Source organism: Mus caroli, unplaced genomic scaffold (genome assembly GCF_978045245.1).
Source record: "Mus caroli unplaced genomic scaffold, Mus_caroli_1 scaffold_6, whole genome shotgun sequence".
Classification (NCBI taxonomy): domain Eukaryota; kingdom Metazoa; phylum Chordata; class Mammalia; order Rodentia; family Muridae; genus Mus; species Mus caroli.
Window position 1 is genome coordinate 72544233 of NW_028227261.1, and position 25413 is coordinate 72569645.

General features: G+C 44.0%; 1 protein-coding gene across 1 annotated transcript in view; it reads left to right on the top strand.

Annotated features, from left to right (window-relative positions):
• Window positions 1-1666: 1666 nt before the first annotated feature.
• Window positions 1667-25413, top strand: part of Frem1 (FRAS1 related extracellular matrix 1) — a 150266-nt gene continuing 126519 nt past the window's right edge. Inside the window, exon 1 of the mRNA XM_021160224.3 lies at window positions 1667-2043. The gene's annotated coding sequence lies outside the window, so the exon portion shown is untranslated. The remainder of the gene's footprint in view (window positions 2044-25413) is intronic.

Genomic DNA, 25413 nt, shown 5'->3' on the forward strand with positions numbered 1-25413 from the left:
TTGTTTCTGTGCTTGCATTTCTTCATGTTTATTATCTTGCATTTGTTTTTGTATTTGTTTATGTTTTTTACAGTGCATTTGTCTTTGTATTTTGCATTGTTTTATATTTGTTCATGTTTATTACCATGTTTTTGTATTGTATTTGTGTTTATTACCTTGTATTTGTATTTTTTTTGTATTGTGTTTAGGTATATTGCCTTGTTTTTGTTTTTGTCTTGTTTTTGTTTATTACTTTGTATTTGTATTTCGTATTGGATTTGTTTATATTTATTACCTTGTATTTGCTTTTGCATTGTACTTGTGTCTGTTCATAGCGCTCACCTTATGGCTTTCTTCTTCTTCTTCTTTTTTTTTTTTTTCTCGAGACAGGGTTTCTCTGTGTAGCCCTGGCTGTCCTGGAACTCACTGTAGAACAGGCTGGCCTCGAACTCAGAAATTCGCCTGCCTGTGCCTCCCGAGTGCTGGGATTAAAGGCCTGTGCCCAGCTAGCGCTCACCTTATAAGAAGCCTGCTTACTCCTCAAGTTCTCCCCACCCACACTCACAGCACTGCAGTGGAAGCAAAGGCTTCTTTAAGGATCTCAGCGACTTCTTGTCAAGTGTGTGCTGCACCTGCGTTAAGTCTCTACAAAGCAAAAGAATTGTTAAATTTTAAAATTCTTTTCCTCTTTATTGGCCTTCCCTATCCCCCCCTTCCCTTCTGCTCTGTAATTTCCTCCTTCTTTTCTACCCTGCTTCCCAAATTGGGAAGACTGGTAGTGTTGTCAGAACATCCATGTGGAATTGGACCGATCTATTCTGTCAGAATAAACAGCATGGTCCATGATTACCTCGTGGATCATATATCTCATGTGCCTGGTGTTCATTCTTTCCCATACCCTCTCTTGTCTCCCCACCCCGTCCTCAAACCACCCCTTGGGTTGAGTCTTTTGGGTTTGCTGTGCTTTGGGCTAAGTTTTCAACAAGTCTCCTCATGCTGTTTCCCATAGCGAGGTCCTGCTCCAACTTCTCAAGGATGGCTGCTAGAGACTGCTTTTCCTTCTGGTAGAAATAAAATAGAGGGAAGCAGTATCTTATACAGCTGTTAAGCAACTAGCCCAAAGAATCATTATCAAGAGGGTCTCTCTTGATGCAGACCTGAACTGACAGACAGATGAAATACTTCATAAATGAAGAGCTAAGTGGTTTCTATTACAAGTTAGACTCCTAGAGTCTAGATCCATTCTTGCGTCTTTTCCTTTAAATACTATGAGAAAAGTTCAAGAGGGCCAGTCCCCTCCCCCACCCCTTCTCAAAGCTGAGCGTGACCTCTGAATGTGAATATGGACCTTTTGGAGCTGGAGCCGCTTTTAGGAAAAAAAAGGTGCAAGGAAAGGTGTGTTTGCAGAGTAGGTGTGAGTGTGTACGTGTTCGTGCAGCAAGAGGCTTTGTGCACGGGTGTCCGAGTGAATCCCTGCCTCTGTGTGTGTGTGTGTGTGTGTGTGTGTGTGTGTGTGTGTGTGTGTGTGTGTGTGTGCTGCTGTCGGGAGAGACTGCCTCAGCTCAGCCAGTGCTAATACTGAGGAAGGAAGCTGGGAAGAAAGCACCCGACCTATTAACAAAGGCTCAGTTTTGTCCCTGCTGACCAGCCAGCAGAAGGGATGGGAGCTGAAGCTACCCGCCAGGGAGGTCGGGCTCCCTGCAAACAGTTGCAGGCATCCTTGCCACGCCTTCCTTAACACGCCCTTCTCTGGGGGAGTCCAGAAACTTGGCACTGGGGAAGTTAAGTTTTCAGCGCCACAGCGGCATTGGAGGAGACCTGCAAACAGTGTGTTTGGGAACTCCAATTCTCTACCGATTTGTTTGTGTGGGTTAATGGATTTTTAGCACAAACAAAGCCTAAACTCAGCTGACTCGAACGACTGGAATTTCAGCTCTCCTCCTTGGATGGGATGTTTTTGCTTCCTCTTCCTCTGACAACTCTTTAAGGCTGTTACCAGGTTAGCATCCAGCCCTCTACTTCCAAGGGTGGCCAGCCCTTGGCTCGGAAAGAAAACCAGGACCTGTAAGTACCTGCTTCCCGTGATTGTTTGCTCTCAGCTGTGAAGGTTCTGTTAGCAAAGTGTCCCAGAGGTGGGCAGCTGTGAGCGGCAGTGAGAGAAGGCTGCCTGGCAGCTTGCAAAACTTTAAATCTGTTAACTCAGAAGGCGGGTGCTTGCATGTTACCAAACCAAATACCAGGGATGGAATTGGCCTCCGCGTAACTTCTGATTCTACCCGCAGGGGCACTCATCAGGGGAATAACCGCTTTACATTTCTGTGAAAATTTCCCTGAAGTTAGAATATTTATTTTCTCCCAGCTAAAGGAAATGGCAAAAAGAAAAGAGGCAAAATTAACAGGACAGATAATATCCCGAGGGTCTAAAGATCTAGAGCATGGGTGGTCTCTGGGAACCTTTGCGCGGCCTAATTACATTCGGACACGCTGTTTTAAAGTGTGAGCCTTGGTTTGTAGTGAGGAAAGGCATAGAGTCATTGTTGTAAAGTTCGCTTGTTGTTTAGGCTGAGCTGTGGTCCAGAGGCTTCAGTGCTGCAGGAAGTAAATAATTGGGGTGGGGGTGGAGGGCAGTTTCCATTCGGGTCACAGAAATCGCTCTCAAGTCATTTAGCTTTAGTTTCTGGGTTCTGTTTTGTTTTGTTTACTCTAGCATTCAGTGCTGATGACTGATGGACATTACACAGCTTAGAGCATCTCCAGGGCTAGTTAGTGTTTGTGGGTTGGAGGGAAGGTTGCTGGAGAGAGTAACCTTTTCAGGGCTGCTTTGCAGACCCTCGGGGAGACCCAGCTGCTCTTCAAGCTTCTGCTCTGGAAGATCATGACCTCCCTGGATCTTCCAAAGCTTGAGAAGTTTCCTGTTAGCATCTCTGTGTGCCTGTCCACTGGATAAAATGACTTTTTTTTTTTTTTTTTTTTTTTTAGACAATCTCTTACTCTTCATTCTGGATCCTCAAAACTTAATGAAGATAGAATCTAGGCTAGTTGGGTCATTCGTCTGCAGGAGGATCACAAGTTCAAGGCTAGCTTGAGGAGCATAGATAGCAACACTTTCTTAGGAGGAGACACACACACACACACACACACACACAGAGAGAGAGAGAGAGAGAGAGAGAGAGAGAGAGAGAGAGAGAGAGAGGCTGACTCCTTTGAAACTTGGTGAGAAGGCAGGTTTTTAGCTCCTATCTTTGAAACTTGGTGAGAAGACAGATCTTTAGCTCCTACCATCAAAGGGTTTTAGACTCAATATGGGGCCAGGAATCTTCTCTGGTTCGGTCAATCTGATATAGGTGACACAGTACTTGAGTCAGCATTCTGCATACTGTTCCCGGCAGTTAAGTTCTTGTCACGCACTTGGTTAATATCAGACTTCATGTCCAAGTACTAAGCCTGAGCTTAAGCTGATGCTGAACAGGCCTTGGGTGCAACCTAAACTTGTGTTCTTGCCTGTCAAGTCCGGGCTTTCTAACCAGATTTCTCACCTCCTTTCCCCTTGGTCTACCTCTCTGTTGCCATGAGGGAAGTGATTTGTGTGTAGGTCATGGGATACCACATTGTTAGGTGTTGGGCTGTACAGCCTGCCTGCCGCCTCACAGCTAAACTAGGCTGGTCTTGGAAACTTTCCTTCTGGGGGTGCTATTCACCCCTTGGGGATGCTGTGATACTGTGAGGCTGTGACGCTGGAGCAAGCTGGGCTGAAGGAAGCTGGATTTCTTGGAAGAGTGCTGGAGCCTATTCCTAGAAACTGAGTTTGTCTTAGGCCAACTCTCAGTGACTGAACATGAAGTGGCATGCTGCAGCCTTCATGTGACAACATATGAAAGCCAGCGCAGCCTCCAAACCCATCCCTGCGTTTTATGGCATTTATTAATGTTTACGGTAGAGAGTAAGCAGTGTGTGCTTACCAAGGCCCCTTTCCTGTTCGCTCCTCATGCCAGGCATAGCGCCTGCTCTGAAGCATTCCAAAATGAACAACATAAATGGCATGGCCACTGTCCTTGTCCACACAACGTTTCCAGTCTGAGCCTTAGACTAGCCACCTGAGTGCCCCAAACCTTCCTTCCTCTGTTAATAAAAGGAGGTAGGTCCACTGAGTTTTCTCCTTTCTCTTCCACACTGGGGTCAAAAGCCAACCCTACTTACAAGCTGTACACCCACCGCCAAGTCTGGATATTGTTCTAACATTAATTGGCTCTGACTTCTAGATATAGACATGAAGTATGAAATCTGTTTGTGGGGTAGGCATGAAGATTTATTTCAGCACTTTTCTTTAAAAATCTTAAAGTTTTTATTTAAACTTGCATCTAAATTTTATTTAAATTGTATCTCCTAAATTTTACTCTCACAAAGACCAAGGTCACTTGTGTATTGAGTTAGACAAATGCCACCATATCAGAGCACACATCCACTCCCTTCCAGGGGATCAAGTATCTCCCTAGAAAGGCTGTCTTTCTGAGCCAGGTCATGCAGGAGGGCACTCCCTTATCTTGTCTGAATCTGATGTAGCTCCCTCTTTCGAGAGCTGGGTGGTCTGAACAGGGCTTCTGACTTCCATGGCACACAGTTTGCAACCTGACCCTTCCATTCAAGTGACTCCATGGCTTTTGTGCAACTTGGTGAGAGACTCAAACAGAGGCCTTTGAGGTGCTGGTGTGTGTGTGTGCGTGCGTGCGTGCGTGTGCGTGTGCGTGTGTGTGTGTGCGTGCGTGCGTGCGTGTGCGTGTGCACTGCTTCCTGTCAGAGTGTGTGTGTGTGTGTGTGTAGGGGACTAAAAGCAAACAAAACCCTCAGTCCCAGATGGAATCTCGGTTGTCTATATTTTGTCTGTGATGTGCCTCCTTTTACCTCTGCAACTGCAGCACTATTTCAAAGGGCTTTAAAACCTGGCCATCAAGATAGGAGAGAGCTGGGCACTAGACTACTGACTTCAGGCTGAGGACTGGGATTTTGCAAAGTAAGCACACACTTAACACAGTATTCCTGCCCCTTGTTCGTAAGTTCTCACAGAAGGCAAACATAGTTGGCCATTTCATTTTTTGTTTTTTCCTTTAGGCTTGTCTGTTTGCATAGGGTTGGTGATATTTGGGATTGTGCGTTAAAGGATCCATAGCAACACTTCTTTTGGGCATCATCCTAAGGCTGCTCAGGTTGCATGCTGTCTGCAATCCCAGCTTTATTCTCCTGTCTGGCCCCTAGAGACAGGGAGTAGATAAGCACTCTAGGGCTAACACTGGGCCAGCACCCTGGGGCTCAGCTCTGCTTTCTCTCAAGCACAATTTGCTGCTCAGTGCTTACTGATGCTGTGCTGTCTTCATTTAAAATAAGGAATCACACCTCTCTCTCCTGAGACCCACACCCTGGCATCTCATCCCAGGGTCTGCCTTCCTCTTTAGCACAATTCTTCTGTTTGTTAACAATAGGTCAGTAGCATTGTAAAATGAGGAGACTTCAGAAGTTTTGGCCCAAATGTGGAAAAGCTGTTGAACATGCACTGCTTCCTGTCAGAGCCCAGAAGCGTGGTTTGTCTTTCCTGTGAAAGTAAGGGCCCTACTTCCTGGCGATGTTTTCATTCTGTCTTATGTATCTATGATAACATGGTAGATGTTTCTGCTTCATTCTATAAACCAAAAGATAACGCGGATACAACAGCCATCCCAACCTGTTACAAGTAATTTGCAACCCAGACTACAATGACATTTTAGTCAAGCCAGCCTGGAGAGTAGAATAAACTGAGGGCATTAACTCTTAACTTGCTGGACATTTGTACATGGTACATGGCATGCCTGTTTTCAGTGATGAATTCTTTGAGAGAGGAATCATACAGGTGTGAAGAACGCTGGAAAGAAGCAAAACTGTTGCACATTGCATAACACAGTGGAAAAGAAAAGTGAATACATGATGTCAGTTTCTTCAGATCCCCCGGGAAGGGAAGAGCAGACACTAGCCCACCACTGCTCTGGGTACTGTCTCTGTCTGACAGCCTGGTTCTTTCTTGATTCTTCTCATGGTTTGAGTTGCCCGAAACAGGTCCATGAACAAATAAGACTGAAAGATATTGATATTGAAGATTAAAGGTAGTGGGACCTTCACAATGACATTGTTGTGACTCTTTTGGACCCCAGAATTCGAGAAGCATATTACTAGTTTCTGAAAAATGTATGAGGGGATGAATAATTTTGTTACTTTGCATTTTTCTTTGTTGTAGCAACTGCTTCCATATCAGGGATACGAGATTGATTGAGAATTTGAAACTCTGGGGTTACAGCATCTTAAGTCTGAACACTGAGTAAATGGAAAAACAAAGCCATTGAGCATGGTCTCCCTCCTCCCCTCCCCTCCTGACACTGGTTTTCACAGCTCGGATGCTTCTTTGGGGTCATTTATGCAACTAATACTTGTTGAGTTTCTCTGTACAACACCCAGTGCCAGCCTTGGAAAAACTGAAGTGAGCAGATGAGTCCCGGCTTTTATCTTGAAGATGCTTGCAGGCCAGGGGAGAAGAGGGAAACTTTTAAAAAGGTTTCCATAGTGATGAAAAGCCTGTAGTGGTGCTGCTGAATTCCACATGAGCAGGTAAACCTGCTCCTGAAGAGCGAGACCTGGGAGGAACCAGCAGGGTTAGCCAGTGAGTGGGGCAGTGGGGACTTGGGCAGTTGGAAAGAGGCTTCACAGACTAGAGAGACTCGAGAGCTGATGTGGTGAGTTTAAGGAAGGTCAGAAGTCATGCTTGGTCAGCTGGTTGGTGGCCAAGAGATGGGGGTACAAGAAGAGCCAAGAGAGGAGGGGAGGGAAAGCCAATCTCACACCCCAAAGGGAATCCAGAAAGCACACAATCTCGCTCCATCCCTCTGATTAAGACCTGAGCCCTTCTCATTGCTGGGGTCAGGGTCGGGGGTGGGGGGGTTTGTGTGTGGGGACTGATGGAAGTAGGTGGAGCCTTCCCCTATTTCTCTGTCCCACAGCCATGGTAAGGTTGCCGTCCTCAAATAACTGAAGGCACCCCCCTCCAATTACTACCCAAACGGGCTTGCTTTTCCTCATACACATGCAGTTAATTTGGGAGATATAGAGTTACACATTTTTGCATATTGAAAGCTAATTCACTGGCTCGAATCCATCATTCCAACCTCAGATTATCTAGGCTGTGAATCTAGATTATGTCCTCAGTGACAGCAGTCAGCCCTCAAGGATTTGTGCTGTCTGTGAGTTGGATAAGTTTGCCACCAGAGAAAGTGAACATCAGAGCTATGAGGCACAGGGATGATATCTGTCTCTCTCTGTCTCTCTCTGTCTCCCCCCACCGCCAGCACCGCTGTTTGTGTGTGTGTCCCTCCTCTCTTCTCTTTCTTTAAAGAAAAAACCAGTTACGGTGTCTTTGTAACCTGTAATCATGCCAATATCTAAGCTGTACCAGGTGCTTTCTTGTTCTGACAAAAATGTTAAAGACACAGCAACTGTTGATTTAATTATTCAGTCTATTCATTGAAAGCCTACTATCTGCCACAGACAGCTTAGTCCCCCTGCCTTCAAAACTCATAGACAAATATATAGCACAGGGTGAATGCCTTGTGGTAGGTTTTTAAGTAAATTTATGATCTTCTACAATGGCAGACAGAAAAGTCTTTCCAAGGGGGACAATCAGGTTTTAGAACATCCCAGGGGAGCCATTTAACTGGTGTTAACACATGTGAAGGATTTCAGTGAGAGTAGAAGCAGTAATATCACAGGTGGTATAAAACCGGACCCTTAACGAACTCAGCATCATGTAAGGCTGTGCAGCAGGAGGATCAGTCCCCCAGAAGCTAAAGCCTTAGCTACCCATTGCAGATTGCAGAGACAATAGCCCGTTCCTCTGCTTTCTTTACCTTTGTTCACATTCTTTGAATGTGTTCTCCATCTTATGGAATGGGACAACTGCTCACCACATGTCACAGAGTGTGACTTGGCTCCGCTGTCTGTGGCTTCTGCTGACTTAATGTCTGCATTTGTACAATAGATCTGAATGAAACCACACAGTGTTTATTGAAATGATTTTACTTAAATATGAAAGTGGCTGGGGCTCTAAGCCTTTAGTCTTTGTGGGATGAGAAGAACAACTGTCGTGGGAGGTACTGACTGGAGATTCAAAGCAGACCGGAAGGCTCTGCATCAGTAGAAGGGTGGGAGTTGAGTGGCCCTTTGACAATTTTAGATAGCAAACAAGGAACCTGACATGACGTCACACCTCCTATTCACCCCCTGTTTGTCATGTAGCCAGGCCAGCACCACCACCTTCTGGTGTTAGCTGGTCTTCCAGATTATTGAGACACTATGGAGAAATAACCTAAATGAAGCCCATACCTACTTGGAGCTCCGTTTGGATAATCAGCTCACAGTGTGTTCTGGACTTGGTGTTTGGCTGCAGGCTAGGGTCTCGGGGAAATTTCCTCAAGCAAGACTTCTGACTAGCTTTGTACTTTTTTTTTGTATTATCTTTCAAGAGCTCCAGATGGAACCCATTTCATCTTTCTCATTTGGCCATAAAACCCATGTGGTGCTGATTTGATGGCTCCAGTGAGGAGGAGCGAGGAGGAGGGAGCAGCGTGTGGTGCCACAGTGTGTGGCGCCCTGTGGACCATTGTGTTACAGATGGTCTGTGGCCTCATTCATTGACGGTTGATGAATTGTTTTATTAGGAACTGTGGTCTTCATTTATTCTTCCAACGAAGAGAAATTTCCTGATCTGGGGCTGTGTGAGCTCCTTTGGTGTTAGGTCCAGCAGAGCATGTGGAAACCACAGCCTGTGGGAAATATTGGTAGGAAGAGTCTGGGTCCTAACTCTCCGTCTTCCCTACTCCAAGTATTTGCTGACAGTGAGCGTAGCGAATGACGACAACTGTGTGAGCCCAGGGCATGGAGCTGTGGTCATGCTGTTTTTATTGAAGGTTGGCTCTCACAGGCTGCCCAGTCACCTCGTGCATGGCTGAATTGTGAGCCTGTGGCCTGAGAGATCTGAAATTGGGACTTCAAGACATGAGGCTTTAGGACGGTGTGTGAGTGCAGAGTGCAGGTGCTGGAGTGTGAACAGCTGAGAATTTCTGTTTATTAAAACAGTAAGTACTACCGAGGCTGAGAAAGCTCAGACAACACATTGCAGGTTGAAATTTCTTCTACAGTCAGAAAGTGAGGAGCTTAGGCAATACCTTAGACTTAGCATGGATTCACCCATGAAATGTCTACAGAGAGAGATGAGCTAAAGGGCATTTGTTCATATCACCACTTTATTAAAAATAGGAATTACCAGCACTAGGGAGGCAGAGGCAGGCAGATTTCTGAGTTCGAGGCCAGCCTGGTCTACAAAGTGAGTTCCAGGACAGCCAGGGCTACACAGAGAAACCCTGTCTCGAAAAACAACAACAACAACAACAAAAATAAGAATTAACTCCTTTTTTCTTTCTTCAAAAGATTTACTTTTGCTGTTGTTTTTGAATAGATTAGAACAGGTTAGTTTCCTCAAGCAGAAGCCTAGGGATCACAAGGTGAGGAAGACTGAGGTCCATAAGCAAGTTAAAGCATGTTCTAAGGGAGTGTAGGAAAATTTCAATATCCCACTGAAGAATCTTCAAGAGGTAATTAGGACCTAAGAAACACAGAGGGCAATTACACTTTGTGTGTGGTTTTTAATTCATAGACCCAGAGGTCTTAGGTTCATTTTTTTGTGTTTAGCTGATAACAAAGCAAGTAGATTTTAGTTCCTAGACTTTTAAATAATTATTTTGTAAGAAATAATTATAAGGGCTGTCATTAAACCACATATACCCATTTCCATTTCATCTTGAAATTACAGGTTGAAATTCTTTCCACAGACAAAATGTAAGGAACATGGCTAGTGCCTTGCCCTTAGGACATATTCATACACAGACTCTGTCTACAAAGACAGACAAGCTAAAGAGTATGATATGTTACACATTATCATCATGGTTTAGCATCCCATATACTGTGGGAAAAATAAGCAAGGAAAAGCAGCCTTGTGAGAAATTAAGCTTATTGTTTGTGTGTCTGTCTCTGTGTATGTTTGTATGTGTGTATATCTGTGTGTCTGAGCATGTGGATGTGTGTACACATACAGCCTTTGTCTTTCACATAAAATTCTAGTTAAACTTTAGGGTGATTTCTTTCATTTTTGATTTTTTTCTGTCAAATTGCTAATTCCAGAAGCTCTTAGGTTTTTTTGTGAATATTTTCCACAGGGAATGGCGAGGCAGCATGCTCAGGGAAAGTTAACCCTGGTGATGTCACATCTGAGGCATCCTGCCTTCTCTACCCTTTCTGTCTAAACCTTTCATCTCCCTGTCTCTTCTGCACCGGTCCTGCCCAGTCATCTTGCACTGGGTCTGTTGCTGGTGCTGATGCTGGTGCTGATGCTGGCAGGAGCATCCTGTTGCAGTTCTGCCTGCTTTCTTTACTCTGACCCAGAGACCCCCTAATTCTGAGGTTTTCTCAAACCCAAGAACCTTACTTCAGTCTTTGGATGCTAAAGCTTCTTTTACCTCTTATACTTACAGAAGAGGAAGATGATGTTTTCTGTGATTTGTAGCCATGGCTCTCCAGCCCAGTTTCTTCATTAGAGTCACCTGGAGGTCTTTTAAACGAAGGAGACAGAGCTCTACCCAGAGAAATTAAATCAGAAACTCTGACAAATGATGCTCCAAAGCTAGTCAGGGTTGGGCAATTGCAGTGCTTTTTTATCTTAGTGTGTTCCTGCTGTCGTTTATAATGCAGGCTCACACAGGTCTTCACAGAACTGTCAGGTTCCTTCAGGACTGAGGAGTGAGTGAGATTGAAACTCGTTGCCTCTGGCTCAAGATGGCTCAAAGGTTGTTGTGGCATTGGCTGAGCTGGACAAAGGAAAACCCAGGAAGGGAGCCTCAACTTCACTGGCCAGCTCTTGACAAGACAAGTGTATCAGTGCATTTTTCATGGGAGGGTCTTTCATCCAGTGCTCAGCGATAGCACAGTGTGAATTGAATTTTTTTATATTATACCTAGAGTGAATATGCTTTACTTTCTAGACAAACTGCAAGCAGACCTACATTTATTGGATGATTTATTTTATTTTAAATTATGTATAAGGATATGCATCTGCGTGGAGGTATGTACATATGGGTGCAGTTGTCTATGGAGACCAGAAGAAATCATTGAATCCTCTGGAACTGGAGTTACAGGTGACTGGGAGCATCAGCCCAGTGTTGGTTCTGGGAACTCAACTTGGGTCCTCTGGAAGAGAAGCCAATGCTCTTAACCAGTGACCCAACTCTCCAGCTCCTGGTTTTATTTTATCTTACTGTGGGGTGTGTGTGTGTGTGTGTGTGTGTGTGTGTGTGTGTGTGGTGTGCATACACATGGCAGGCACATATGTGGAGGTCAGAGGTCAACCTTCCGTTAGGTCTTACCTTTCATTGTATTGGAGAGAGTATGACTCAGCCCTGGGTAGCTGGGCATTCTTCTCTCTCTGCCTGGTGTCTCACTATAAGAGTGTTGGGACTACAGACACCACCATGCTAAGCTTTACATGGGTTCTGGGGATCAGAACTCGGGTCCTCATGCTTGCATGTCAGGTGCTCTACTCACTGATCCATCTTTCCAGTTCCAAACCAGCATTTTGAATATAAGCTAGTTATTTGGAGCTTTTGGCTAGTATCCACTTATCAGTGAGTGCATACCATGTGTTTTCTTTTGCCTTTGGGTTATCTCACTCAGGATGATATTTTCTAGATCCATCCATTTGCCTAAGAATTTCATGAATTCTTCGTTTTTAATAGCTGAGTAGTACTCCATTGTGTAAATGTACCACATTTTCTGTATCCATTCCTCTGTTGAAGAACATCTGGGTTCTTTCCAGCTCTAATTCACAGACCACATGAAGCTCAATAAGAAGGAAGACCAAAGTGTGGGTGCTTTGGTCCTTCTTAGAAGGAGAACAAAATACTCACAGGAGCAAATATGGAGATAAAGTGTTGAGCAGAGACTAAAGAAAAGGTCACCCAGAGACTGTCCCACCTGGGGATTCATCCCATATACAGTTACCAAACCCAGAAACTATTGTGGATGCCAAGAAGTGCATGCTGAAAGGAGCCTGATATGTCTGTCTCCTGAGAGGCCCTGCCAGAGCCTTACAAATACAGAGGCAGATGCTCACAGCCAACCATTGGACTGAGCGGCAGGTCCCCAATAAATGAGTTAGAGAAAGGACTGAAGGAGTTGAAGGGGTTTGCAACCCCATAGGAAGAACAATATCCACCAACCAGACCCCCTAGAACTCCCAGGGACTAATCCATCAACAAAGGAGTACACAAAACTCCAGCTGCATATGTAGCAGAGGATGGCCTTGTCATGCATCAATGGGAGGAGAGGTCCTTGGTCCTCTGAAGGCTCGATAGATGCCCTAGTATAGGAGAATCGAGGGTGGGGAGGTGGAAGTGGGTAGGTGGGTGTTGGAACACCTTCATAGAAGCAGGGGGAGGGGAGATGGGATAGGGGGTTTCTGGGAGGAAGGGAAACCAGAAAAAGGGATAATATTTGAAATGTAAATAAAGAAAACATCCAAAAAAAAAAAGAATATAAGCTGTTTGTATCTTGAAGAGTTCCCAAATGTGTTGAGCCAAAAGTGCTGCATATTTCCTCTTAAACTCTTTCTGTCTGGTCCACAGTTATCATAATACACCATCCTCCTCCATGCCTTTATTACATCAGACAACGAATCAGACATTTGGGTTATTTTAGGCTTGTGACATTTGGGAGATTGACATCAGAGATTTTGTTTTTTGATCAAGAAATTGAACCATTTTTAACTAAGCTGCCCAACACACTGTACTCTGTGCTTTCCACAGCCAAACTGTGCAAGGAGGCAGATTAAGTTTCACATTTCCTAATGCCATTAGGCTCGGTGAGCCACCCTGTGCACTGCGGCAGGGCCTGCATTAAGTAACACTGGCACAGCTGTGCATTCCAATGGGGGTCAGCATGGGGGCACATCCTGGGGCCAGTGGGACCTGATGGTGCTTATCAGGCAGATCCTTGGAATGGGGGCAGCTGTAAAACCTGCTAAAGTCATAGCTACCCCCCTCTCCCCAGGAATAAGATGGACCAGCCTGCTCTATCTTGCCTTGTTCTTCTCTGTAGCTGAGGGCCCAGTGTTACTTGGTGACCAGAGGAGAATCCATTCAATCTAACTCATGAGACAGGTTAAAGGAGAACTTAATGGGTAACCGTTGTGGAAATATTGAATCCCAAATCCAGGGTTTCTACCCTCCCTTTAACCATTGAGTTCCTGGATAAAAGACACATGCGAACTTTATATCTACAATGAGCCTTAATCTGCACAAGAGCTGGGCAGATATCTATCCTTTGTGCTATTATGTCTATTTCCCAGCAAATAATCTCATTATATACTTTGTCACATTTCATCTGGGCTGCTCTTACCTCCAATTAGCCCACCCACATGGCTATTATTTTTTGACTCATCCACCCACTTTCTCTACCTTCTTCTCACCTTTGTGGTTCTCTTCCAACCCCAAGCCCAGGAGCCCTAAACTCCACCTATGTTTTTTTCTGCCCAGCTGTTGGCTGTCAGCATCTTTATTCACCAGTCAGAAATGACATAGGGGGCAAGGTCACACAGTTTCACTTGGGTCTATATATAGACTCTCTCGTCTCAGGGGCAACCAGATCTTGGGGGCCTTGCTCTTAACATTACGATACATAGCAACAGATAAGTTTTAACGTCTACTAAACTTTGAATGGCTAGATAGGTAGCTTAGTGGTTAAGAACATTTGTTGCTCTTGCAGTGCACCAGGGTTCAGTTCTCAGCACTACAAGGTAGCTCACAACCATTCCTAACTCCAGTGCCAGGGGATCTGCTGCTCTCCACAGGCAGCAGGCACACACACGGTCTACATACATCCAAGCAAGAAAAATACTCATACACATCAATAAAAATCTCATAAAATAATAATATTTACATATCTATATATAGTTTCCATATTATTAACTTCTTGGGTTAGTGTGAACAGATGTTTCCCACAATGACAGAACCACTATTGTGAGCCCAGGCCCATGGTTTACATTTGGATTCATATTTAATGTACATTCTGTGAATGTTGACCAATGTTCAGGGACATGTGTCCCTCACTGTTGAATCAGAGTCTTATATATCCTAGGCTGGTTTCCTATTCACTATGCTACTGTGAACTTCTGATCCCTTGGATCAACCTCCCAAGTGCTGGAATTACAGGTGTGCTACCACATTGAATGTATGGACTGCTGCGAAGCAAACCCAGGGCTTCCTTCACGTGAAGTGAGCACTGTTCTAACTGAGCCACATTCCTAGCCCTACAGCACTAGTTTTAAAACTAACTTTTAGAAAAGCTTTCTTTAGGGGTTTGGGATAGGGAGGAGAAGAAAGAGAACTAATCTTGATGGACCCTGGATTTATTTTCACACACATATGTATGTGGGTGTGTGCACTTGTGCGCAGGAGACCAAGCAGGCTTTAATTGACATGTATAGCTATTACCACACTTAACTGTTTTATACTCATGGAAGGTATCGACCGTGCCTTAATTTTATGAGAAACAAACTCCAAGGAAGAACAAGGCTTTGATTAAAGAAATGGTGACCTTAACACAGGCTCACAGGCCTTTGGCTGGCTCCGTGTGATCTTTCTCTTTGACTTGTTGCAACAGAGGGGTGTGTGTGTGTGTGTGTGTGTGTGTGTGTGTGTGTAAGTAAATCCTCTCTCATTCCCAGGTTTTAGTAATGTCAAATCAGAAATTTATTTACAGTTTTCTTAACTATTTTCAAACAGCTAGCAGTGCTAGGCGGCGCTCATCCTGCAGACTCAGCTCTCAGGAGCCTATGGCACGGGAATCATCAATTTGAGGCCAGTTTGGGCTACATACTGAGGCTCTCAGGGGGAAAGAAGGAAAATGAATGAATGAATGAATAAATAAACAAATAAATAGAATGATACAGCTGAAGACTTCTTCAAAACCTCTAGCCTCGAGAAGGAAAGAACATCTCATTAGAGTTCTATTGAGTTTGTCAATTTAAGAACTGTGACTCCTTTGTTCTTCCCCACCATGCCACGGAGGGCGCTGGCTTCCCTTCCATACTTTATTGCACTGGTGAGGAACACAGTGGACCTGCTCTTCTTCCTGAGGATGCCAAGTCTCCTCAGGCCCCACTTCCTCATGCAGATCACTGTGAGCTGGAGCACAAAGTCCCGGGGTTTCAGGCTTCTGGGCTGTTGGCCTTTCTGCTGGGATTGGAATCCCAGCTACACCACAAGCCTTTAGCTTGACAAATTGCTTCTCTGTTCCCTTAGCTGCAAAAACGGGATCCGTCATAAACTCTATCTGTATGTTGTCATGAAGATTAAATGTGTTTACACAGTACCAGGTACAAGTAAACAATGATACATACTTATTTATGATGGTGATGATGTGTAAAATTTAGAGGAATTTTTTTCTAGTCCTAGAATTCTGGTATGTTAAAAAATTTAATTTTAGCATATGTTAATTACCACATTAATAGACTTCCTTATGTCATTTTTATATACACACATAGTTATTTCAATCATGTTCATCCCCCCATTACCCTGTCTTGTCCTCCTCCCGGCTTGCTGACCTTCCTCCCCTTTTTAATGAACCGCCTATGTTTTGGTTTGGCTGTTGTTGCCCCAATGAGCTTCATGAGATTTGCTTATAAGAGCATGGAAGAGGGCTTGTTTACAGAAGCAAGGATACCTTACCAATGGCTACACCACTGAAGAAAAGGTCTCTCCATCCCCCATCAATCATTAATACACACAAATCCTCATGGAAGAACGGACCTTATGAATCTCTCCTCCTTTATTGACAGGATGTCGACAAGCCCAATATCCTGGTGAAGATGCTAGGTTGGTAATCACCGCTGCCATGAGCTTAGGCCTGAAAAGACACATCGTGATGTTGTGCTGGGAAGTTAGTGCCCTACGACACTCCATCTTTTCCTCGGCCTCTTACATTCTTTCTACCCTGTTATATTCTAGGAGACTTGGTGGAAGTGATACAAAATGTTCCACTTACATCTGAGCATTCAGCCACCTCTTATTTCATGTACTGTGATCAGTTATGAATTTCTAGATACCTCTGACTGTTACAAGAAGAAACTGTTCTGCCCAAAGCTGATGACAGTAGCACCACCAACAGCCTTTTAGAAGGCAGCTTGAGCCGGGCAGTGGTGGCAAACACCTTTAATCTCAGCACTTGGGAGGCAGAGGCAGGCAGATTTTTGAGGCCAGCCTGGTCTACAGAGTGAATTCTAGGACAGCCAGGGCTATACAGAGAAACCCTGTCTCAACTGCCCCTCCCAGCCTTCTCATGCCCATTAGCAAAACAACTGTGATTTCCCCTGTAGGGCTGATGGCTGTTCTAGCTTTGGGCTATTGATTGGGTTTATAGGGGGATGTGAGTTCCTTGTTGTAGGGCAGACCGCAAATCCAATCAACCTCCGTCATTCTGTCATATGACCACAGATCAAACCACACCACAGTTTCTGCCACCTATGAACAAGTTTCTTAAGTCACCGGAAGCATACCCTTTAGACCAGATCTCTTCGGGAAGGGATTTGCAGTGACATCCGTGAGTCTGAGTGTTATCACTGACGACATGAAAGTAAGATGCTGCAGGTTGCACAGCACGGCTGAGGAAGTGTTGGCTGCATATGTGAGCAAACCTTTTTCCAGTGAAGTAAAAGTTGTCTTAAATGTATTCTGATGTGTTTGGTGGAAACATGGGAGCAGTTTACTCTTACACTAGTACCACAAATGCCATTTTGTTGTGTCAAGTTCTTGATAATAAATCACCTCTCTTAAAGCCTTCGTCTCTCATGAAGCCAGGATAAGTCTTGTTTCTTGTGATTGCCCCACATCTCCGTACCCTTTCACATAAAGATATTTGCTTCAGACATAACTTCTGATGGATTCTTTAACTTTATCTTATTCTTTATTTTCAAGTGGAGCCTTCTGGTGGAGAGAGGATTCCATCTCTACAGTTCTAAGCTCAGTGTTTTCGGGGTGGGGTCCAGGAAGGCTATGATGAAAGGGACACTTCTGGACTAAGCACTTGTGATTTCTGGAAGCTCCTGAGGTGGTGGAGAGAGCATGGGCTCCACGTCAGAAGTCTCAGACCAAGATTGGAGTCAGGTAGCCTTGCAGTGTTGGTGGCTACTTATGTGCTGCAGGACTTCTGATCTTTGATAGGGTAAAGGGACTTCTAAGAGAGAAGATCCTGGTGACAACTCTTTGAAAAGGAAGTGGACTCTCCTAATGCAAGGCAGGAAATGTAAATTAAATAGCAATAAAAAAGGGACGATCCTGCCATCCATGAGAAGAGCTGGGGAGGGTGCCTGCTGGTCCTTGCAGAAAGCATGGGTATAATAGTGTCAATATGTTTACACCTCTTGACCATATAATCCCACCCCTAGAATCCACTAAAAGGAAAACCCCAGGAAAGGGCCTAATTTATAATTAAGGAATTTTTTTTAGCTAATTAATTTTCTATATATCCTGATTGCAGGTCCCCTCTTCTCAAGACCCCCCTCCTCTCATGATTCCCCCTCCCATGGCCCCTCCGACATCACCCTCCCATTCACCTCTAAGAAGGGGTAGGTCCCCCTTGGGTTCCCACCCACCCTGGCACCTCAAAACTGCAGGTCTAGGTACATCCTCTCTCATTGAGGCCAGACAAGACACTCCAGTTAGAGGAACAGGATCCACAGGTAGGTAACAGAGTCAGGGTATGCCCTGTTCAAGTTGTTGGGTGACCTGTATGAAGACCAAGCTGCACATCTGCTACATATGTGCAGGGGTGCCTAGGTCTAGCCCGTGTTAGTCTTTTGTTGGTAGTTCAGTCTCTGGAATCCCCCAAGGACACAAGTAAGTTGACCATGTTGGTCTTCTTGTAAAGTTCCTATCCCTTCTGGATTCCTCAACCCTTCCCCCAATTCTTCTCCAAGACTTCCTGAGCTCAGTCTAATGTTTGACTGTGGGTCTTTGCATCTGTTTTGGTCAGCTTATGGATAGAGCCTCTCAGCCTACAGTTATGCTAGACTTCTGTCTGCAAGCATGACAGAGTATCATTAATAGTGTCCGGGACTGGTTCTTCCCCATGGGATTGGTCTCAAGTTGGGTCAGTCATTGGTTGGCCATTCCCTCAGTTGCTGCTCCATCTTTGTTCCTGTACTTCTTGTAGCCAAAACAAATTTTGGGTCAAAGGTTTTGTGGGTGGTTGACATCTTTAACCCTCCACTGGGAATCCTGCTTGGCTATAGGAGGTGGCCACTTCAGAGTCTATATCCTCCACTGCTAGGAGTCTCAGCTGTAGGGTCACCCTCATAGACTCCCTGGGGCCTTCTCCATCCCAGGTCTCTGGCAAGTTCTAGAGATGCACCCCATTCCCCATTTAATTCACTTTCCAGTCTCTCTCTCTCACCAGCTCCCTCTATACCTTATCTTCTTCCCTAAACCCCTTCCCATTCCCTCTCCCTCTCCCACTCGGTTCCCTCCCTCCATTTATTTCCAATAACATTTTAAATTCCCATTTGATGAATCCAAATAACTTCTTTGGGTCTGTGGATTGTAGCATTATAGATAATATACACTTTTTAGTGAGTACATATCACGCATGTTCTTTTGGGTCTGGGTTACCTCACTCAGGATAATATTTCCAGTTCCATCCATTTGCCTGCAAATTTCATGATGTCTTTGTTTTTAATCACTGAGTAGTAAGTATTCCATTATGTAAATGAACCACATTTTCTTTATCCATTCTTCATTTGAGGACGTCTGGGTTGTTTCCAGTTTATGGCTATCACAAATAAAGCTGCTATGGACATAGTAGAGCAAGTATCCTTGTGGTATGGTAGAGCATCTTTTGGGTATGTGCCTAGGAGTAGCATAGCTGGGTTTTGAGATAGAATTATTTCCAATTTTCTGAGAAACTGCCAAATTAATTTCCACAGTGGTTGTGCAAGTTTGCACTCCCACCAATTTAAGGGATTTTTTTATTACCCATTTTTAGAGCAACTAACAATACAGCCATAGTTTTAGGCAGAAGCCTGGCTCAGGGGGCCCTGATAAGCCAGATGTGGTCACCCATCCTATTACACCAACTGAAGGGATGGGGAACAGTAGAGAGCAGGGAAAGGAGATTTAATCAATACACTGGAAAGTGGATTGGATAAAAGAGTCCAGGAACACTGAGTTTGTGTATGGGGGTGGAGGTGGGGCTAACCTGAGCTTTAGACTTAAACAGAGGAACAGCTGGGGAAAATGTCAAGAGGTTATGAGTAATCAGGCAGTCCTGGTCAAGATGTGGTCATCTTGATTATTGTCTCACATCTGGTTCTGCAGCATGGTATTGGTGCAATTACTCTTATGAATGGCTGCTTCTACTTCAGGTTGAAGCTTAGCTGTCTCAGATAATCACCCTGAAGGGGTGGCTAGCCTGGGCTTCCAGGTCTTGTTCTGATTGCAGTGCTAAGAGAATGACACCTCTGTGCCTTCAGCCTTGAAGGGATTGATTGGGTATCACCAGGTTCTAGATAGAGACTCCTAGAGTGAGTACATACTTAATGTCAAGTCAAAGTGAAGGCAGAGATGGCATGTTTTTATTCTAGTTATGTGGGCCCAAGCCAGAAGCCAGTGCTTTGTAACTGACTCAGTTTTTAAGCATTTGTATGGATAGTGTGGCTAGTCTGTGAGTGCTGCAGGGAGCTGAATAGAGAAACTCCGGGTCTCCTTGTAGGGCACACAGGGCACAGGTTAAGACAGTAAGGGATGCTTAATATTAAAGAAAATGCTCTTGATAGAATGCCATGCTGATGAAAGACAGGGAGAGCATCTCTTCAGAGTGTGGGTCCAGTTAAGAATAAAAAAGTGTGTGCACATACGCACATATTCTCCCTCACATGCATCCGCTCATGCGCCCCCCACCCACACACACACACTACCAGCATCACCACCAAAGAAACTTGAGTATTTTCCACAGGCAGCAGGAAGCGTATTTTTACCTTTTCTGCAGGTTCCTTATGTCCTTACTAAATGAGAATATACTCATTTTATATTAAAAAAAACCCCTATTTTCAGAGAAAGCAAATAAGTGGATACATAAAGTAAACTGTCTGGGCTAGTTGATTTCTAACATCCTCAAATTATATATTCTGTGTTTGCCATTAATTTAGTTAAAGAATTTCACAGAAGAAGCAATGCTACAGGATGAACCAACCTGTATTTTATTCATGTAAGGGGCTGCAGTTATGAAGGGGTTTACTGGCTTTGAGGTCTTTAAACTTTGCTCACAGTGTAAGGGGTCAGACACTAAGACGAGGTGGGCAGGCACTCTGTTAATTAAGTACTCTTAAATAACAGCTAGTTCCTTCCTCCATCACTGCCTCTGGTGAAACTGGCTGAGCCCAGTCATCCATTGCTGTTTGGAACCATAAAGGAGATCATTAAAGGTTTAAATATTGGAGATAAAAGACCCCTAGGGCTTGTGAAGCAAACTGGGGAGAGTAAAAAGATTTGTTTCAATGTGAATCAGTGGAACACAACAGCTAAGTGCCTGAGTCCTGTCGTGGGCAAATGGGCTTCACTAGCAAGCACAAGGTCAGGCTGAAGACCTTGGGTCCTTACCTACTCTTGAATTTTCCCCATACACAAAAATCACCATCTACTTCCTGAAAGAGCTGTAAAGAGAAAGCAAGGCAGTGGAGAGTTGTCTGCACAATTCTTGCTTAGTAAGTGGGTTTTTTTTTTTCTTTTTTTTTTTTTTTTACTGGTAAATAAGTGCTCATTTTATTATGATTATTAGGTCACTTTTTGAAGTCATAGTTTATAAAATCAGGATAATAATAGGGGCTGTTTTATAGGTGTGTTAGGGGGAACAAATGAATAGATGCATATAAGCAATACAGCTCAGCAAGTTTAAAGGCCTCGAAGCCAGTGAGCCCCTTCATAATTGCAGCCTCTTAAATGAATAAAATACGGTTTGGTTCAACCTATAACACTGCTTCTTCTATGAAAAAATTTTAAGTAAATTAATTAAAAATGCAGAGTATATAATTTAAGGATCTTAGCAATCAACATAGTAAACACTTTTATTAGCAAAAAAAAAAACAAACAAACAAAAAAAAACCACCCAAATATGTACATTGGCATTCTAAAAACATCTTTAAAGAAAAACTTTAGAAATTTCAGGATATTTCTTTCCCCATTATTGTAGTCTCTCTAAAAAATAAAAATCACTCTGTGAATCCTGCATTTGGTGACATGTTCAGTCTTGCCACCTCTGGGGTCGTTGGAGCAGTGGGGGCTGCGCAGGAGCTTGAAGACCCTGTTTCCAGTTGTCTTTTTCCAATATGGCTCAAGGCTGGGTGGACAGGAGAGGACTGAGGTCCTCAGGATGAAAGAAGAAAGAACCCTGAGTTGGATGCTTCTCTCGCGGCTCTGCTGTGACCTTTAGACCTGTGGAGATTTAGACTGCTCATTCCTGGAAGCTTGTAACAAGGGGGCAATTAGCCTTCCCTACCTCAGGGAAAGGGGCGAGTGGATCCAAAGTGCTTGGCAAAGGTCTACTAACCTTTCATTTCCTCTGCTGCCATCAGATGACCAGATGGCCAGCTCTTCCCAGGACTCTTCCCGATTTACATTTCAATGCCCCGGGTGGCCAATTCATACCACATGTGATTTGAATTTAATTCAGTTGTCCCGTGGGACAATTATATTCAGCCCTAGGTTTACACAACTTTAAGTTTTTATCTATATAAATTGTTTTTGAAAAATATTTACATGAAAAAATTCTGCTCATTTACAAAACACACCATAAAAATCCCAAGGCAGCTTTGAAGTTCTCTCTAATTGGAACTTGCAAGGTTTTAATGTGGAAAAGAGTAGAAAGTTTGTGTTGACTTCCTTCCCCGTTCTTACCAAGGATTTAAGACTCTCTGGATGTTTGGGTGGGTGGGATGGGCTGATCGTGAGCTGGCTATTTATTTCTACACAAAATTCCATTTTTAAATTGGTTTATTTTCTTCTTTAGTGGCTCTTAGCACATGTCATAACTTAGCTGTAAGTCAGAGCCAGGCATGGTGGCTCATGGTGGTGTGTGGTGGCCTATTGTGGTACATGGTGGCCTATGGTGGCACATAGTGGTGTATGGTTTTACATGGTGGCCCATGGTGGCACACAGTGGTCTATGGTGTTACCTGGTATTCCACGGTGGCACATGGTCCTAATCTCAGTAATTGGGAAGCTGAGGCAGAGGCTCACTGTGTGTTTGAAGATAGGCTATGTAGCATCACAAGACTCTAAATCAAAGTAAGCAAGTAAACAGATAAGAGACATAGGTAGATGAGAGATATGGATAGATGATAGGTTCACGATCGGTCAAGTTGTAAGCCAGGCAGACTCACCCATATGGAGATAAAAAAGAACTACTTATCATCTTCAATCAAGAGGTAAGAACTATGTGGCTTGCTGCTGAGAAAAATAGTAGACTAAATACAAATTCTGCAGATATAAACCAAATTAACAAGGCCATGTATGGTTTGCTGTCTGTGCTGGGGCCAGGCAGAGGAGGGCCGTTGGTTGCCGTGCTTTGTGTAACTACCACTGTGAAATCTGGAGAGGAGTTACAGTGCTTGCTGTTGTGATCAGGGAGCATCGTTGGTATTGGCCACTGGGAATTTCCATCTCAATAAGAAGCTGCAGGACTCGGGGATCCATTGCTGTTCTTCATGTGCCAAAGTGATTGCAGAAGAGTTTACACCAACACGGAGAATACAGGCTCTTGGGGCTTAGCCACACACAATTAGGAAAGAACTCCAAGTGCATAGGTCTTCCCTATCAATGAAATGATCCTAAATTACTTTCTTCTGTTCGGGACGGCTTCCAAGAAAGAAAGTTTAGATAAAGAAACCCTTGTGGATTTTTATGAGAAAGAGCCCAACACAGGATGATTTTACACTTTCAGAACATTTTCACACATTGGAATCAGCTTGTATAGGAATATTTAGAATATGTGATTTTCACATGAAGGACAAGCGGTGGTGGAAATGGTCAGGGAAACAGAACTGGCTTGCAGGAGAGACAGGAGGAGTTTGAAATACTGTGTAACAGCTGAACCTTGAAAACAAGCTGACAGGATTTGCTTCTATTGCAAAAACAGAGTTAAGACTGATGTGGCTTAGAGCCATGTTCTAAGCTCCCATGAGGAATCTAGCCCAGTGCTTTTTCTGCTTCAACCTTTAAGGGACCCCAGTAACACTCTGATCCATGGGTACCCATAATAGTGACCTAAGGGAGCCATTGGCAGGTGGATTCTGAGGAGCTGACTTGGTCCTATGTTGAGAGCAAGAAAACTAAATTCTCAAGAGGTGTTAGGCTTGCCCTCAGAGTGTTGATGAGTACTGCTGGCTGCCATCAGATGCCATCAGATGCCGCACTGCAGCAGAGACAAGACAATCACTGTCCTCTTGTCTGGGGAGATGAAAGACTTCATCACTCAGGAGATCTCACTCTTTGAGAGTCTTTATTATTTTCTATATTTCTTTTTTGTCCTGTTTCTGTCTTTTCCCTCCTCTGCTTTGCCATGTCTTGAAGTGGAAGAAAACCCAAACCAAACAGAGAATGTTTTCCATACAGAAGCTAATTAAAATATAAGTAAAACACGAAAACATCCATTTGCTTCAATAGCTCCTGACTCTGCAGCCAGCTCACAGGCTCTGTTGATGGAGGGATGCACATTCTTCATTGTTGAATTTGTAAAGTGTTACTTTTAGGCTCTTTTTATACAATCTTTCAATTACACAGCCCCTGGTTGATTCAGTTTCTTATTCTGCATTCTACTTTAAGACTGTAAGGGAAAACCAGAAATGTACCCCGACATTTATTGAACTTACTCTTTCACTTGGCTTTCCAGAGAAAGATTAACTTTCTCATCCTGCTCATACATATGGTATTGAAGTGTTCATTACAGTTTTTATTTTTGTCAACTTCATACAAGATGGGATCATCTGGGAAGATGATACCTTAATTAAGGAAAGTGCCACCATCAGACTGGCAAGGCTGTGGGACATTTTCTTGATAATGATTGATGTGAAAGAGCCCAGCTCACTGTGGGTGGGTCCACCCATGGGCAGGCAGTCCTGCCTCCAAATTATTGCCCTAACCTCCATTCACGATGGATGTAAACTGTAATTGAAATAAACCTTTTCCTTCCCAAGTTGCTTTTGGTCATGCCATGGTACTTATCACAGGAGTAGAAAGCAAACTAGGATAATTGATATCATATTCATGTGGGTTTATGACCAACATTCTTTCATGCCCACTGACCTTTGGTCTCATGGGAAAACAAGAGTGGATAATCCCATCTTCAAAAGAGGAAGCTGAGTCAGGTTTAGAATCCAGACCTTCAGAGATCTGATCTGATACTTCCAGGACATTGGCAAAGGAGCTTCAGGAATGTGGTCAGTTTTTTCTTTCTTCTCTTGGATCTTCCAATGTAGGTAGACATTAGGACTTTGGTTGCACCTTATTGCCCATTTAAGGACCTTCTATGATATAACTGGAGAATGAGCCACTGACCCATTCTCAGGCTCTGTGGTGTTTTTGAATAAAAATGACCCTATTGGAATGGCACTATTAGGAGGTGTGTCCTTGTTGGAGTAGGTGTGTCCTTGTTGGAGTAGGTGTGGCTTTGTTGGAGGAAGTGTGCCACTGTTACTTCCTGCTGCTGTGGATTTAGAAGGAGAACTCTTGACTCCTCCTGCACTGTGTATGCCTGTATGCCACCATGCTTCCTGCCATGAGGATAATCAACTAAACCTCTGAACTCTAAACCAACCCCAGTTAAATGTTTATAAGAGTTGCCATGGTGGTTGCAGGGTCTCTTCACAGAAGTAAAGCCCTACCTAAGACAGGCTTTAGGTAAGAAGTTGTAGTCTTTATCTGACTTTTCCTGTTAAGATTAAGAACTTAACGAATGTGGGTGGTGATTAGTGTGTAAAAGTCAGCCTTAGTAACAACAAAAGGCAAAACAATAGCAACAAGCCAGGAAATTTATATTCTTGTCATATAAAATTCTGGGAAGATGTATGGTGACTGTTTTGTAGAAGGCCCCTTGGGAAGATGTATGGTGACTGTTTTGTAGATGCCCCAGGGGCCATCCATACTCACACAGTTCTGCCAGCCTGGGGCATCGTGTACTTGAGAATCTGCCCAAGTCTAGTCAGCAGGTCAGATGGAGGCAGGAATTAAAATGATAAGGGTCTATTACAACTAGCTTCAGCTGTTCAGCTGA